Raw genomic sequence first — 19,362 nt, forward strand, 5'->3', positions numbered from 1 at the left:
CATCACTTTGCCACTGGGGCACACCTTGTCAATATATTGTAGGTCTGTAGTGTTGTATTTGTGTATGTGTGTATGCTGATAAAGTGTGTAATTAAAAGGATATTTAACAGTGAACTGTTAAAAATAAAAGCTGATAACATAAAAATGTATGTATATATAACATAGGTATATAGGTAGATATTGATGTGTGTACATGTGTATACATATTTATTTTATGTATGTATGCGTAAAAGCAAAAAGCTGAGAAAAAAGCGCAGCATAGCAAGCAATTTATTTTTTGTACTAATGTTTGTATGTCTTTTAATAAACTATGTTAGTAATCGCCTGCGTCTTTTTGTTTTTTTTTTTTATGTGTTCTGACCCAGCCCAGACTGTGCGGGCTTTATGGTTCATGGTTTTTTGTCAGCCAAGTCCATGTGAAATATTGTAGAAAGCACACAAATTACACCAAAACGAGATTGAAAGAATGAAAAGCATAAAACAAAATCGATATTCTTTGGTCATTTGAATTAAAAAGGGATGGCGGAGAAAAGTGATTATACGCTGTTACCCACTGTCTGTATGTATCTACATACATACATACATATATATGTCTGCTATATACACAAAAGACACACATTTATGCACAGAAAAAAGCTGAATTTTCACACCAACTTTTTAAATAACTTCAGCATTTCACCGAGCTCTACACTAATACTATAATTCGAAATTACACAAATAATTTGTTAGAAATGACGGCTAATTAAATTAATTGAGATATTTTCAGATTTTCATTTACTTTTTGCGTTTTTCGTAAGCATTTTGAGGTTATCAACGCCGAGATATGCCACGCAGTTGCTTTTGTCACACAGTAGACGCGCTGCCTGCCACTCCCACTTTCTCCAATATGCCACAAATATGTGCTCAATAGCACATCAAATTAAACACTTATTAAATTTCAGCAAAAAAACTCAATATTTTTTTTATTTTGCCACACCAGCGCGCCGTCGTCTCACGACCTTTTGCCACCAATTCCACACAACAACTGAAAATCACGCGCAGCGCAAAAAGCTAAAATCTGTGTGCTCCTTCATCTCCTGGAAGACGACTCACACAATTACATGCACACACATATGTATACATGCATACAAAAGCGGCTTGATTCGATTCTCTGCGGTTCACAACATTTCTGGGGGATGGATGCTGTGCGCTCGATTGTCGCTGCAAACTGGCACAATAAACGCGTACAAAAGTGGCACATGGCTAGAGGGTGGCACTTAAGCAATGAACTTCCCCACACGCTGCGTTTTAATGCTTATGCGCGTTTTTCCACTGCCATAGCGGCATATTTTACACACACACATATATATATTCTGGTAATGCATACAGCTTTTCATTTTACGGAACGAAAACGGTATGGTAATGGAACAAACCACCCTTGTAGAGTTTGTAGAGATTTTAACAGCCCCAAGTAGAATTGAAAAATTACATTTACAGCTGTTTAGGTGCTGTTAGAACATTGCAATAGCTTCCACATGTGGTAGGCGACTAATGGGCATGCGGCAATGTATGCGTTGGATTTAACTGTTCCGTGTGGTAGGCGCATGTGCAAAGCTTGTGCGCAAAGCAACGAGATGCAACCTTATTTTGGGTTAATGTGGAGAGTTATGTTAAAATTAGCAGATTTTTCGAAAAAATTTTAAAACTTATTTAATAATAATATTACTTAAGTGAGGAGAGAAGTAAAGAATAATATCAAAGCGTTATCTAAAGCGACCCCTAACTCAATATATATACTAAAACAACACAGGTAATCTTATCAAAATTACTGATCATGAATTCTTTAGCGAATAGTCTATACGAAAGCTGTTTCTAAATTGAACACTATCGACTAGTTAACATGTAGAACTGTTATATTAGTTGTTATAAAAGACGCCGCCGCCGGAACCGCTGATATCAGTCCACTACACTACAGAACACAATCTCCATTTATATTGTTCAGATCGGCCCACGATAACATATAGGTGCCATACAAACAGACCGATTAAAATCAAGCTTCTTAATGAGAAAAGGACAGGTGCGAAATTTCAGATCGATAGCTTAAAAACTGAGGGACTAGTTTGCATATATACAGACAGACAGACGGACATGGCTAAATCAACTCAGCTCAACATGCTGATCATTTATGCATATATTTTATAGGGTCTCCGACATTATTTTCTGGGTGTTACAAACTTCGAGGTAAACTGTTCAGGGTATAAAAAGCCAAATGTAAACTTGCTTTGGATTGATTATGTCGAACTTATAAAAACTTTTAAAATTAAAGTCAAAATTACCAATTTGTGTAGCACGTTATAGAGTTCCGCTTATATGCCAAAACCATCAAAAATATTTTATATAATTTTTTTTGCATTCTTGTTGTAAGAAATCTTCAACTTTTATTAGTTGATCAGGATCCATTTTCAATACGGAATGCAACCCTGTGCTTTAAATAATCTATCGAGGAGTATGAGAAGTTTTCACACTCTGAATCGAATCGACTAATAGAATATATTGCTTAAATAAATTATGCTAAAAGATGTAAGTAAGAAAATGTCGCGATATATAGTGGAGAAGTGAAAGTCTCTAATTGGAAAAAAGATAATAGATTAATTCATTTAGTTGTTAAATTCAAATCAATCACACACATAATGCAAAGATTTTTATGGCAATATTGTTTAAAAAACAAAATACAAATATTGATGTAAGTAAGCTAGAGCGTTAGTAAATTAAGTAATTAAAAATGTCGTGTGAACCAACTATTATATAAGTATCACTATCTATATATCTCCAAAACCGCAATCAATAAAAATTACATACATATATGCACACTTTCTCGTAAATTTTACTAAATACATACCGATAATATTGTTCGTTTACAGCCAAATATCAATTTCAACAAACAAAAGCCTCAAGACACTAATGAAATTTACTACTTGATTACACACCGAATAGCATAATAATTAATAGAAAACACTGTTATGTCGAATATGCTTGTATAAAAGTTAGTGTGATTGTAAACGATATCCGTTATAACTCTAGCGGATCTAATTTCAAATGGATGGATGATTTGTTTGCACGGAAGGATAGCATGACAAGGGAGAGCGAAGAATTCGAAAATCAACTTCCGTTGTTTGTCAGTGTGACAGCTAAACATACAAATACACAAACATTTTTATACGCATTCATTTCATTCGGTTTTGGGGTGGCAAATTGTGGCTAATAATTATCTCAGCCCAACTTTGCACTTTAATGACTGCCAGTCAGCCAGCTAGCGCTATGGAATTTTGTCGCCTCCGCACGCTCGTAATTTGCGCAGCAGGTGCGCCTATCAAGTGCCCAGCAAGCGCTCTAATGAGTACATAAAACCAAATTGTACATGTGTAAACCGAATTATGTAGATATGTATGTATGTGTGTCGGTAGTGTCGAAAGCGTTGAGGCACGCGGAATGTAATTCACTCACTATTTTTCTATAGGAAATCATCGTTAATTCACACAGCGTCGCTAATGGATAAGCTAACAAGTGTAAACATACAATACAGTTAATTCAATACCGTAATTCTATTACTAAATATAGAGTTTTGGCACTAAATAGTTATGTATGTTTGCAAAAAGTGTATATTGGAAAAGTAAGTTCTAATTAAAGACCGTATTTTTTGTGTCATCAAATTTTTATTCATTTTTTTTTATCGCGCTTTATTAAACGCAATAAGTTTTCCATGTAATTTTTCAACCTTAAAATAAAGCATTAGGTCGCTGATTAACAGCTAACTGAATGTTTCTCGAATACTAAAAAATTATGTGTTGAAAAAAAAATTATTTAGCCATGTAACGAGATAGGTCATCTATGTGCCTTCTCGGTCTGAACAAACTTTTTTTTGCATATGTCTAATATTGACATAACTAGAAACTTACGCTGTAAAGGATTTGATCGAAAGTATGTTGGTTTATGAGATATTAAGCACCAAACCCGATCACGCGCTGACTATTCATATCGCTCAGATTTATCTCTAAATGAGATAGTAGTTTTTTTTTAAGTTTTGGCATGAATCTGACCCAACTATTAAAAATATTCAAGACCTATGAACTATACTGATTCACATATCATCTCCCTATGTTTAGGCACGAGCTTTTCTGGAAATTTTTTATGGATTTTTTAGTCTTTTTTTAACATGAAAACTATGATAAACTTTTTTAAAGTGCTACCATTTGCTCTGATTTGCAAATATTCAAACAATATTATATTATAGTTATAAAAATTAAGTAATAATTTTTTTGGTTTCAAGTTCCTGAAGCTGAAGTTTCTTTCTAAGAACTTGACTACGGCGCACCTCAAGGACGAGTCAAAGACTGAGTTTTGAAAAAAAATTTAGGGACTCTGTAGAAATTGAGATTTAAACCAACGACGAACAATTCAACTCAAGTTTTTTATATTTGTACTTCATGTCAGAAATAAGTTCTGTGTTACAACATCGCTAGTATTTTAATTATAAAAAAAATTTTCCCGCACTTAACTTGAAAAAATATTTAAAAAAAATACATTATTTTCAATATTTTTCGTTTCAATACACTTTAAAAGCTGTTTTAATTTGGATGGATAATCAATTAACGATATTTTTTTATTTAAACCGTAAATTGAATTACGAGTAATCCAGCTCAATTGAACAACCGCATCCGTTAAAAATGATTGTCACACCTTTTTGATGATTTTCTAATAAGGTTTGCTACTTGGAAAATACATATGAAAACCATATTCATAATTAATGACAGCACCCGAAGCAGGCTGTCATAATAATACTATTTTATCTCCAATAAGGAATAAAGCGCAGATTAGGGTTGGATTTATTACTAATCAACGTTTTTGAATAATTCATATCACTTATCTACTCAATTAGGACAACTAGTAAACCAAAGTTTTTATATTTTTAAAATGTAGTGACATCTGTTTGTGAATTTTGACAGTAAAAATTGTAATACTTCTTACGTGAACAACTTTATTACGTGTAAAGAAGTTTATGGCTTAGTTTGAAAAGAGCGCAAAATTGGTTTTGTGATACACTGTGAAGACGAAGGAAAATATTATTGAGGTTTATCCCTACAACACCAAATTTACCATAATATCTATTTGTTTAGATGCAAAGTTTTTCAACCTAGAAATAATTTTAAAGCCAATTTGGCACGTTCTAAAGTTCTACAAAAATGTTTCAACGACGAGCTGGAACTGCGATAAAGTTGTTCCTAGAAATTATAACTTTAGTTAAGTTATGCAGAGTGGAAATTCTATACATCGACGGAGAATATCTTCTAGTCGAAGTCAGGGAAGGCCGGATTCACTGCAACGGTGGAGGACGTTTTTTAGGAGACCGCGTGTAACTCGAAAAATATTAAACTTTTTTTTTTTAATTTTAACTTGTATTTTTAAAATATGTCTAAATATACTCTTTAAATTTTAAATCATTTAATACAGTAGTTGTTTTTTTTATCCCAAAAATTTTCTAGTTTTAAGCTGTCGCACTAGGTGTTAAGTATATTAAGAGTACCCAGAACCAAATAACCAATACTGAAAAAATCAAATTTCTTAAGACAATTTTTTTTCAAATAAAAATATTATTCAAAAAAAGTTCGAAACTTAAAAAAATGTTTATTTCTTTTCAAAATAAATATTTTTTTGGCAACACTACTTACTTTTTGGACAATTTAAACTCATTGCTGAGTTTTCGTTGTTACTTTTAAAAACGTGAAGGCACATCGGGCAAAACGCAAGGCAATTGTGTGAAGATTTTATAAATCGTTTACTGCAGCTCGATCGTGCGATTGGTGGAGAACGTATGGCCCACGGCGTAGGGTGCGCTGGGCCGTTCAACGCGACCGAATCGCCGACAACTGTTTGAGGCACGTTGTGATGTGACACCAACAACGTTACGTCGCACACGGACGCACGTCGTAACGTTGATTTTTCGTATAACAAATTTATTTTCGAAAATAAACGAACCGAAAAACTAAAATCTCGTAACGCAATAACGACAACAAACGATGCTTAACAATTACAATTTTAAAATTACAACAGCAATAGCTTTTAAAACGTATACATTTGCGGTAAAAACTAGATTTATGTAACAACAATAAGCGATGGGCGAATATTTAAAACGTGACGCATGTGTTGAGGAAAAGCGACGTTTAAAACTTGACAATAAAACACGTTACACGTAACGGCGAAATCTCGAAGAGCGATTGTGTGTTTTAAGGCTATGGCGGCGATTAAGGCACACGAAACGAAATTATTTTCGAATATTTACCGTTATTTGTTTTTTAATATTTAAAAAAAAATCGTATATTTAATGTTTTTTTTAAAATTTTTTTTTTTAAATTTTTTAATTTAATTTAATTTTAATTTGTTAATTTTTTTTTTTTTTTGTTAAAACCGAAACATTTGCGTCTGTCTCTAAGGCACTGGATGTTTAAAGGCGATTTGGTGTTTCTTCGCGTCTACATTCCTCCCAAAATGCAGCACGCAAGGCACTTGTTTGAATTTTATTTAATAAAATTGTTTCAGAAGCAAAAACCGTTAATTTTAAAATACGTAATACTAATAATAACAACAACAATAAACAAATTGTATCAAACGCGTGTTCGTTTCGCTGTGTGTAAACGCTGAGCACAACCGTTAGAGTAAAACTTGAAAAACTTTTTATCTCAATTTCGATTTCGAGTAATTTTTTTTTTCGCTGATTCCTTGCGCAGCGTTACATTTTCGACAAGTGTAACGTGGCAGGTCGCAAGCACAACTGAGTTGAAGCGAACGGCCAGCACTTTCTCACAGCTGAGCTGTTGATAACACGGCCGCGTTTGAAGCTGCTGCTGGCTACTGGCTACTGGCTGCTGGCTGGCTAAGCTGGCTACTACACGCCGCTGATGTCCTTTCCGATCTGTGGTTAGGCCTAGAATGATGTGTTCCGTCAGCGACACATCGTGAACCACTGCTGCTAAACTCAGCCATTCCACAAGTCGTAAGCGTTCGAAGGGTACGCTCGGTACGCGCAGCTACCCGGTGGTGGTGGTGGTGGCGCTGTCTACAACACCACTCACGATGATGAAGCTTTTGGCAATTGCGTCGGCGATAATGGTTGATGTGATGGCCAAGCACAGCACATATAGCGCCAGTCGCAGCGCCAGTGTTGGGCGCATGCGCCATCGGAAGCTGCGCAACATTGCGCTTACAAACAAATTTCAAAGAAAATACAAAAACAAAAATAAAACAGCGTATGCGAAAAAGTGCCGGCCGCGTGCGGTGACAAGTGGCAAGTAGCGCAACACACCAGCGCTGGCAATAACAAAGCTGGCAAGTCAAACGGCTAAAGAGTCACACACAGGAGACAGGACAGTCATGACAGAGGGGTGAAAAGTGTGAAATAATGCTGCGCTGTCGCTGCGCAGTTGCAAAGTCGTAAATATGTATATGTACTCAGCTGGCTATGGGGTTGGAGGTTGTCTTTGTGGTGGACCGAAATTGGTGGGTGTACAACTACAACACATATATGCATATAAAGCGTTAAAATCATACCACCCATGGGGTTGGATTATATAGAAACGCGACAGGCGACAACCACTACGAAAAATCGCACTGGCCATATATAGTTTGAGGAAGGCAACAGCAATATGTAGGACTGCGAGAAAAAATGCGCTGAAGTTTCCAGATACATATGTACCATATATGTACGTACACATGTATATGAAATTATATTTATATATATATATATATATATTTACTTCGATATATACATATTTTTGTAAATGTGTATGCATTTACTTAAGTATATAACCACTTAACCACTTGTGAATTTCAAGAAATTGATTTTTTGCTAATATATAATATATCGAATATATATTTATGTATGTATGTATTTAAAAATATTCTCCGAAAATTTGAAGGCTGGATCGATCAACTTGAAAATCTCACACGTCCTTAAAATATATTTGAAAATTATTAACGATTTTTTAAACCATTTTAAAGTGTAAATTTTTTCACAAAAAACTTTTTTTTTTTTTTGAAAGCCGCCATTTTGTCAAAAATTACAATTTTGACTAGTCGTTCGATCATTACTTGTAATAATATATTTTTTGGGTTTTTGGATTTGAGACAGTTTTAAACAGAAAAATCTTCTTCGCCGCCAGACAGTTGTTGTTCCAACATTCTAGAGGTAATTTCGAGGAGTTGTGTCGAGTTGACGGTACTTGGCCGGATAAAAATCCGAGTCCGTTCCCATTACTTAGACCCGACTGCTGAGGGAAGGATTTTGGGGGATCTCTTGGAGATCGGTTACGGGATGAATTGAATCCGACATTTTTCAACATTAAATTCTATAAATGTACATTATTCTTATTTGTTTACTAAATAAAATGCCTCTTCAAAAATAATTCAAGAAGAAAGGCTTTTTTTTGACTTGAAAGTGAATATAACCTCTTAAGTGTATAATTATATATCTTTCAGTATATAAGTACATATTTACTTCGCAATATACATACAATACATGGAGATGGCAAAAACAAGTATCTATATATTAGTATGTCTGTACATATATACTTATAGATGTTTTTACGCCTATAAGTATACCGCTATGCAGATTATGCGTTGCTGCGCCTGGATGTAGGCTTTGATTTTTAATTAACAACGTCACTTAAAATGCTGCGTCAATAACTGCGCTTACATGCTAACATACAGACATGCCTATATATACATATACATATCTTCATAAATACATAGTCGTATACTGCAACATACTACAAACACATACGCACCGAGATAACGAAGAATCTTTGTAGAATACAATTAATGCTAACAAACTGATTTCAGCGATTAAGTTAATTTGCGTACATTGAAGAGGCACAACAACAACCGCAACATCAACAACAACAACAACATCAACAACGAAAACAACAACAATTGCCACATTAGAGTAAATGCACCGCAGCAAGGTTAAGCTAAAACTCCGTCGCTATAACTCTTGTTTATGCAGCATACTCGCAAACTCAATGACAACGCAGCACTTGCCACCCACCGGGACGGGATGTGCACCGTGTAAGCGGCCCACAAGCCAAGCAGGCAATCGCGCTAGCGATCTAACAAGCTAACGAGCGAAATTGTTGTTTTTTATAAAGCATATTTCAGTGGAGAAAAAATGAAATGTTGTGAACTCGACATTATCATATTAAAACAAGTAAGGAAGCGCTAAGTTCGGGGGCTACCGAACATTTCATACACATGCTAGTTTCAAGTAACAAAGCCGGCTAAATACCTCCAGGTGTTGGCAATATTAAAATAGGTAACGGAAGGATTCTACTTCATTGTTCGACGTAACCGTGAAGGGATTACAATCAAATTTGGTATCATATTAACTTATTTTGAAAGTCTATGACCTTAGTTTTATAACTATATTTTACTTCCCGTCAGCGAAAATTGTACTTAAGTCATCCTCAAATGAGATATATGTGATATAAACTCAACCGAAGAGGCTCAAATTAATGTATTGAGTTGATGTCCACCAAAGGATCGAAATTCATTATATTAGGGTTATGAGATTTAGACCAAGATCAATTTCATTTATATTGAGCGCCAAACCATTAATATAATTTTATAACTTTTAAGAAAACGTGTCCATTTTGCACCCACATTGGCCAACCTAAACAGTTAAAAGTCAGGTGGAAAGTCGGAAATCATTATTATAGGACTATTAGAAAAATTGGCTCTCTCAATTTCACTTAAATTACTCCCATATTTGCCGATATATGTGGTATAAAGTCAACTGGATGTTCAAAAATCCTTATATTAGGTATATGGGGGCAAGTATTGATCCGATTCAACACTTTTTTTACACAATGATATATTATTATCAAGAAAATATTTTTCCCGAATTTCAATAACATACTTTTAGACTGACGGATATTTTCACGCTGTCGGTAGCAGTTCTTATAAGAACTGTTCTACACGAATTTGATTATTGTAGCTTTAGTGCTTTAAGAGATATGTAATTTTTAGCCCACAGGTTTCCCTTGCTACTACGATCCCCAGTACCATTACAGTTTTATATCTGAATTTAGTGCTTAGTTATGGTTTATATCTTAGTTTTTACTCAAGTTATCCCTTGTACCGACGGACGGATGGACGGCGGACAGACAGAAAACTCGTCTTATCAGCCTGATTATTTATATATATAATATATACATAACCCTATATCTAGCTCGATTATCTGTAGGTGATACAAACAACCGTTACATGAACAAAACTATTATACTCTGTAGCAACATGTTGCAAGAGTATAAAAAAGTAGCGAAATCATGTTTCAGCCGGCTGTGTAGGGCTCAACAGGATGCCAATATTGCATGCAATTTGCGAAGGAATCGTCGTGCAGTGTGAACACATTTAATTAAAGTAAATAGTCGTGCGTATTTTCATCATAAAACATGAAAATGCTATTTGTCTAACTCGAACACTTTTTTAGCTCACTCGCTGGCAATCTTAAGTGAAGAATGATTAATGTTACTGCACGAAGATCTAATTAAGCCCCGACTAAGCAAATCGGTAATAGATATAAGATGTATTTGCAATAGAGGCACTTATTAAGTCGGTAATAAAGAGATAACCGTTAATAAGCTCCAATCTGGTTGTATGGAACTAGTGGGGCGCAGATATAGAATCTTCAAAAAACAACAGACACCACACTCCGGACTACAATAGAACGCCAACTTTTGCTGAAACCAACCCTGCACTCATTTGCATTAAGCGAGACCGTCTTTCAGTAAAATCATAAAATCATTCCTGCAATATGCCGATGATGTACAACATCTAAAACAGCTTGCTTCCGGGGTTTACCGTTAGATGGCTTCGATGGCTACTCTTCTTCCAAACTGGATCTACCATAGATAATCGCTAGAGACAGCTTACACTCTAAAACATCGTTCATGAATATTTGAGTACGTGAAAGCTCTGTGCAAAGTGCGTCGGCAAATGAGCTCACAATTCACACAATGCAGTGAGTCTCAAACCAATGAAAACGAGCAACAAATCCTAGGAACTGGACACAACCAGCCTACTAATTATTAAATTGCTTCGGAATGCTTTCGCATCTTCCGGATCTGGTCTCCAAAGATTTGTTCTTGAATTCTGACCTCATGAAAAGCTTGCTGAAAAGAAATCACTGAAATTTAGGCATATTTTATAGCAAAAGACCAGTGCTGCAACAATAGTACCAAATAGTTAAAAGATCACGCTAAACGGTGTATCGTCCTTGAGGCCATACATAGGTACAATAGAAATCGAAAAAACGTTAAAAAAAATTTATTAGGGACACAAATTTATTTATTACACTTCTTGCTTATTGTAAGATCTAAAAACAAATGTTCAGACTGGTACCTGACCGATTAGTATCTATATGGTAAGTAAAAAATTCGTCTAATTCATTAATGCTGTCTGAAAATAATAAACATCCTTGTTTTTGGTACGCCAGTATTAAAGAATTTTGGCTCTAGAGCAAGCTAGAATTATCTGCCATTGAAAATAGTTGGCTTAGCAGATTGGTGATGGAGTCAGCATGTTTTGTCGAACAAAGAATCGGATGGAAATTCGCTAAATGTGAGCTCCGATTGTGGATTAGCCACAATAACGTAAACTATAAGCTAAGTAATTTTTAGCTATGTGAAAGACCATTACAACTCACATGATCCTTTTAAACGTTAAAATCGCCCCTAAATGCAATGATACGACAGCTAAAACAATTAAAACACCCTGTGGTATTTAGCTAATTAAAAAAAAGATTACATTTGAGTAAATAGTTTTGCCGAAGACTTATTTTAGTCTAATCGTGAAATAAAACGGTAAATCATTGAAGAAATGCAATTAATCGTTTTTGTACAACTGTTTAATTACAGCAGTGCAAGCGTCGCGTTAGTAGAATGCCAATAGTCGTATAACATAAAAGTGGCAAATTCAAACACACACACGCCCATTCGGGTTCACTCATACACTCACACGCTCGAAAAGTAGTCATATTGCTCATAAAAAAAATTGTAAAATCTATCAAGAGCGCCAGCGAATGGCAGGATATCACACTCATCACACAGCAATACAACCACATGTATGTATATGAGCGAATGTGTGTGTATGCGTTGGTATTGCACTTGCCAACGGTACACAGCAGCCGCCATGAAATCTCAACTGGCGCGACAGTGTGGCGCCTAGCGACCATTTTGTCTGCGAGTTAAATACAAGCTTCGCTATCCGCATTATATTGTATGTGTTCGTGTGTGTGCGTGTGTGTGAAGACCACATTTTTGCGTGTGTGTGTGTGAGCCGTAGGAGCATTTCACTGTGCGAGCGTTTTCATGTTGTTTGCGCAATGCTGAAAGGACAAAATGTCACGAAGCTGCGACAACATGGAGCCTTTGTGTGATTCTATACATGAGTATGTATGTATGTGTATATGTAAATACCTATCCTTTCTTCATCATTCAGTTGCCTAGTCTACAATTCTTTTGTGCTATTCTTCTCGTTTGGATATACTCACTCGTACATGCGTCAATAAATATTTATAGTTATGTGTGAATGTAAGAAATAGATTAAGCACCTACCAATGTAATATGAAAGCCGTTAGTTACAGTTATAATAATTTCAACACGATTTCCGTACAAGCACAACTTACAAGTGTATTAAATATAAGCTATGATGATACTATGTTTTATGTTATGAAAATATTACACTTTTTATGGCTTGCCACATCTAATTGTTGTAGTTGTAACATGAAAGTAAATTTTTGACTAATCCTTTGGTTTAAAATTTTGGTCATATATTTGACAAAGATGTTTAAAATTTATTTTATTTGGCTTACTTAATCAAATTTCACAAGGAACAGTTTCAAAAAACTTTTTTTGTCTGAAGGATTATTTTGAAACACTGAAGTTCGACTTAGACTCCTGCAACGACTTTTTGTTGGAATTTTTTTTGTTTGTTAATTTTTCCGTATTTTTCGTAGAAACATTATTGTCAAAATTGGATTCCACAAAAGAAATGTATTAAAATAATAATAACAAATTTATTTCATTGTTATTTATAGAAAAAAAAATTCAAAAAGATCTAAAAAAATGTTGATCGATTTGAAAAATTGTTCCCCTAAAATCGAGTTTTAAGTGAATAAAAACGGTGAAAAAGTTCTATAGGAATACTTTTATATCGACACTTTTATATACAAACTCTAGACGTAAGTTTGCTCTGTTCGCAATCTAGCGCAACTCTCTCTCTCTCCATCCTTCTTGTAAAATTTCAACATACCTGTTCCACCCGATTTATAGTTTTCTACAATTATTTAGTTACTGAAAATTTCCAGAATCAATGTAGCAGACAATAGCGATTATATCGATCGAAAATTTGTTTCCAAGACGATTAAGTCGAGTGTTTATATATATATAAAAAGAAAATGCACCGGCAGCCAACAATGCTGAGCCTTAAGATATGCTCAATATTTGTAGAAGAATTTAGTCTTCGAATAAACATAGCTTCCTAGAAGTCTGTAAAAACACTCAATCAAAACTAAGCCTTTATATGTATATTAAGATCTATTATACGATAACTCCCATGTTTTAACCCATTATGTGAAACTAATTAACCAAAAATAAATTTTTTCATGACACCAAATGGCGAAAAACCTATATTAGAAATCATTTGACATTTCATTATTTAAGCATCAGGTAAGCGATAGTAGAGGTGTTAACAACTATATTATGCGCCTAATTGTAAGCAACGTTTTCTTTTTATAGACTAAACAGGATATATTTAGGTAGTTGGCCACAAAGCTAGTAACACCTAGAAGGGAGCGTTCGAGACTCTATAAAATATAGTATATAGGGTATTGATGAGCATGACGAACATAGTCCATTTACCCATATCTCACCGTCTCTCTGTCTGTATATACGCGAACTAGCCTCTCAGTTTTTGAGAAATCGATGAAATTTCGCACACGTCTCTCTCCCAAAAAAGCTGCTTATATTGCGGAACCGCCGATATCGAACCACTATAATATATAGCTGTCATACAAACTGAACGATTGGAATTAAGTCAGTGTATGGAAAACTTGTTTATTTGACAAGATATCTTCACGAAATTTTATTCATGGCTTATTGTCCAAAGCAAGGGTACAACCACCGAAGAAATTGTCTAGATCACACCACTATTGTCTATAGTTGCCATATAAACTAAACTACTATCTGAATTAATCTGTTGTATGGAATCTTTCGTAGTTTTGAAGGGTTTTACATATATTTATAAATTACAGATGCTAATTTTTAATAAAATAGTTACAAATTATTGTAATTAAGAGTCAAAGTTAACATTATTGTACTTACCTTGTTTTAAGCAAAAAGGTATAAATTTCGTAAATTGTTGTAAAAAATGGCGATATTTTTGTCGTTCGTTTGATTATCTTTGTTAACTTTCGATGTGAGGAATCTGTAAGAAAAAATTAACGAAGAAATTAATTAAAGCGAAACAAGCAACTGATCTGCTCATGTAAAAATAATAAAAGTAAAAGAAAAGTATTGCGAGAAATGCGTTTTCCATATTGAATTCCATTTGCTTCGATTGCTCCATATCACACTTGCTAAATATATTCACACCCATAGGAGAAAACCTTAACCAAACAGCAAACCAGGCCAGCAATGTCAGTGAGGCATTGGCCGTGCGGTTTCTGCTACCGCAACTTTGTAGCTTTGGAACCGTATAAGCTGTGAATTGCGGAGATAAACCGCTTTGGCGCTATTGCACTTCTTCGCTAATGTCTTAAGTATATACATATGTATGTCTGTATATTGCAGTCACATTTCAAACACCAAATCGGTGGATTCAAGTTTTCCCATTGAGGCTTTTCTTGAAGATCAAACGACGCACAATATCAAGGTAAGCTACACAGGGAGATAGTCTTTTGGAACTTCACGACACGTGTTAAACTTAAATTTACTGATCACTTTGTTGATAAAAATTAAGTTAAATATCTCTAAAACATGTAGTTTGCCATAAAAAAAGTTTATTTGAGCTCCCAACAATTTTGACAGGATTTATAGGAGTATTAAAATATGAAACATTCAGATAGATTTTCCTGTATACCTCAGCAAGCCTTTAAATTGCCGCCGTAGTCATACCAGTCACCCTAAATTTTTATATACTTTAAGAGATTTTGTATTTTTGAGGTCCTAAAATTAAAAAAAAAATGTATTGTAATTCCGTAATAGAGATTATTCCATCTCAATCTGAGAAAAGTTAGGGACTGATAGAACTAATGTTTTTTATACTCTGAACATGGTATATTAAATTTGCTACACTTTGTAACACCCAGAAAGAAACGTCGTGAGCCATATCTGTCTGCCTGTATATACGCGAACTAATTCCCTCAGTTAAAGATATCGATCTGAAATTTCTCCGTAACTCTGTAATCTCTACTTGAAATATAATATATATTAAAGCTCATTAAGTACCTTGTTATTGAGCCTGTTGCCATTTTGAACAGCAGAAAAAGTCGTTTTTCGTCCCACTGTCGATTTCAAAGACTTAAGTGTTTTCTACTTCGTATGTTCAAACTTTTCGAATTCTGTAACTCAACCAAGTATAGTGTCGGGTCCACAATAATTCCGAACCCAGAAACTGTTACTTAGAATGTTTACTTTAAACGTCTTCAACCAGCTTCGCATTTATCTTTTCAACATCGAATTCAGAGTTTGAAAGTTGTCAGTACTTTTCTTAGTGATGAGTGGAACGTGTAAGGATTAAACTCAGTTTCCCAGAGAGAGGAACCACAATTTCTGACCGCGCATGCCGAAGCGATTAAATTTGTTTTCTAATATTGGTACAACCTACTTTTATGTTAGTTTGAAGTTTGATCTCCAGCTGTTTGTTTATGATGCGACGAGAGAAGCTTGACAACGCAGCTCAGGATCTTACATTCATTAAACGCATCTTTATCGGTGACGAGACAGTGTTGAAACCCCTAGCGAAAGGCGCTCCAAAAATAAGGCGAAACCAAAAATGCCAAAATTCGGGAAGGCACTGAAGACCATCACAGCCGAGGCTTATAACAAGTGTATTCAAAATTGCTTGTATTGGTTCAGCAGCCCTATCCACATTTCTCACAGTGTAAATGTAAACAATTTCTTTTTCTCCCAAACGCAATGTCGGATGCCCCACAACAACTTTGCCATTTGAAGGCAAACGGCTACGTCAAAGTTGTCTGCCTCAACCTCTAAAGTGCAGGAATGCCACTCAGGGCCTTAATTAGAAAAAAACCGATGGCGACCAGCTTTGGTGTTAAAACTGCCACGACGAAGAGGCAAGAGCTCTTGCAAGAACTCTATGAAATGCATAGTCGACACACCGATGCTGCACAATAAGCAGAAGACTGCCATTGCCACACATATAGGGAACGGATCGAAGCGTACGAGTGCGAATAATTACGAACACGTACAAGCAGCATACGAACTCCTAAGCAGAGTTAGTTTGGAGTATAATGCGCCTATGTTGCAAGCGACTAGGAGATGCAAGACCATGTAGCTTGTGCCACGTGCCGAAAGCACGACAGCACACAATTACAAAATGCACTTAATATAAGAGTATATTTATATACATATACCTATATACATATGTACCATATACAATGCATATACAAAGAATAGCTGCAATATATCTGTCTGTCAGAAGGTATATACCATATGTGTGTTGGTTATGGCGACTTGAAGCCGAATTAGCCGCCATAGTGTAGGTGCAAAGGCATTTGGCCCATTTAAGGCCATCAACACACTTTGTATGCACATACATAACCGCGTGTATACCTTTGTTACCGTTTGTTGCTCTCTGTCGGCGCACAAATTGGCCGCGCATTGAAAGCGGCCAGCGTGAAATTACTCAGCCGGCATGCAGTAGCACCTTGCTTGCACTATAAATATTGTTGATTGCTTTATGAGAATGCACATATTCTATAATATATGTATGTATGTTTATGTGTAAGCGCTCGTATCTATAATCATAGCAAGTGGCGCATAGCTGTCGTGTGGGTCGGCCACAATGTCTGTCTATCAATTCGGCGGATGTAAACAATGTCACGATTATTATATATTATTATATACATAAATCTAGATATATGTATATATGTGCATCACCGTGTGTGTGTAGGCGTAAAAGCTAACGAAGTGTTGCATTATGGTGTAGTACGCTCCAAGTATGAAAAAGTTACATGCCCCACACAAGAAAGTGAAACTGAGCGACCAAACTTTGGCATGTTTACAATATGTCAAAATCATCACACGCTAATGACTTTCCATTGCAGTTATTTATTATTAGAAATATGTGTGGTCATATGTATGGACATGTAACATATCATAACGGTAGATATACTACGTGCTTACAAAGTTAATATATTCAAAGCATTTATTTGATACGTCGGCTTTTATTAGCAGAGAAAACGTTAAAATTATTTATTAATGATATAATGACGTGTAAAAGCCGTTAAAAACATAAATAATGAATGAAGAAGAGCTAAGCTTGTGTGCAGTCGAATATTAGATACGCTTGCATTTAAATTTCGTAACAGAGTTGATACTTACATATGTTAGAAAATATCGATTAAAAAGAGAAAAGTTTTTATTTTGGAAAATACATATCTTTACGAAATTTAGCTTAGTTTATTATCCAATGCAACGCTTGAATATCCGAATATTATAAAGATCATACCACCATAGCATATAGCTACCATTTATACCGTAATTCCTATAAAAAATGCACCCGTGAAGGATATTATCCAATTCATGTCCCCACTTCCTTATTCGCTTATACCTTTCAAAATAACATACTAAAATTTCAAATCGATATCTCAAATAGTTTTTGAATTACAGCTATTTAAAGGGTAGCCGCCCAGTTCAATCAGCACCATCAGTTTAGCCCTAAACGCGTTTTTCTCGAAACACATACACATTTCATTATATTTATCATTTATATTATAATTTTTCGTATTTGCTGAAGTGATAACTCGAAAATATTGATCCGATGATCATGAATTTTTTTTAGCCTGTTTTATATATAATTTTACATACAAAACTACCAAAATTTGGGGTAAAATTCAACTTTTTAAAAACGCCGCCATTTTGTCAATTTTTTTTACCGGGTTTGATTTTACGGAGAATATTATCTAGTTTAAAGAGAGCTTTTTTATTTTTAGGTTTCATCCATGGAGAAGGCCGGAATCACTGCAGCAGTGGAGCACCTTTGTTTCGAGCCGTCAGAGAACTCGTATAATTAAAAAATATAAATATTTTTTTCAAAAATTTCACTGTGTATTCTTGAAACTTTTATAAATATACCCTGAAATTTTTAAAACCATCGATACATTGATTTTTTCTTTCTTTAATTCCCCAAAATCGACGTTCTTTTAGGCTGTCACACTATGTATGCCCTTTAAAGTGGCTATACAATCACAAGAGTGATAGAGACAAGATTGCGTAGCGTAACGTCATAAACGAAACGAGTTGCCAAACTTAGTAATTGTAAACCTTGTCTTTCCTTTTTTAATTAATAACGTCACAAATCAATGTGATATTTCTCTGTTCGTTCAATTCGCGACTGTCCAAAGTTTAGCGATTAAATTACAATAGCAGTATTGTACTAGTCAATGCAAAACATTTCTCGAATATTTTTGAGTTGACAATTGGTGGTTGAATTGTAAAAAAAAATGATGCCAGAAACATCTAATTATAATGTTCAATTTCCGCTGATATTCAATATATCATTATATGAGAAAAAATTTGAAAAATATTTTCATCTATGAACATATACACTTATGATCAAATATGACCCGGACTGGGTTTAAACTGCGCGCGCAAACCGAGTCGATAATTTTTTTATTTTCTAGATCGGTACTACCTTGTTTACTACTTTAGTTAAGTTGAAGTGTGAAGTTTCATCTCCATATGTCAATTAATATGTTTCTGACAGCTGTTTGTTTACGACGCCAAAAGTTTGTCTAGTAAGAGTAACGCTGGTATTTAGAGAGTGTGAGAAAAAATGTCGAAATATTCAATGTCTTCTTACTACTCCCGAAATTACAAGAAGAAGGAATGGATTAACCTGTCTATAACTAGCTCTGTCTATCAAAATTTGATAGAAAAAATTGTAGTTAAGAAATAAATATGTGCTCAAGTTTCATGATGGTTTTCGTGATCCCTCTGATCAAAAGTGAATAGTGCATGATCTCACTTTGGAATAGCATATGTAGAAACCATCATAAATCTGAATGTAACTTTATAGATTACATATCAACCA

At 34.8% G+C, this 19,362-nt stretch overlaps 1 protein-coding gene across 7 annotated transcripts in view; it reads right to left on the reverse strand.

Moving 5' to 3' along the window:
* Positions 1-19,362, reverse strand: part of rhea (Talin_middle and talin-RS domain-containing protein rhea) — a 63,506-nt gene that overhangs the window by 24,039 nt on the left and 20,105 nt on the right. For 6 of the 7 annotated variants that reach the window (XR_011397215.1, XM_014233327.3, XM_036360532.2 and 3 more), the window contains one exon: positions 14,409-14,511. The gene's annotated coding sequence lies outside the window, so the exon portion shown is untranslated. Of the gene's footprint in view, positions 1-778; positions 796-14,408; positions 14,512-19,362 lie in introns of those variants that run through there. The other variant, XM_014233328.3, reaches the window with a different exon arrangement.

Source organism: Bactrocera oleae, chromosome 6, assembly GCF_042242935.1.
Source record: "Bactrocera oleae isolate idBacOlea1 chromosome 6, idBacOlea1, whole genome shotgun sequence".
Classification (NCBI taxonomy): Eukaryota; Metazoa; Arthropoda; class Insecta; order Diptera; family Tephritidae; genus Bactrocera; species Bactrocera oleae.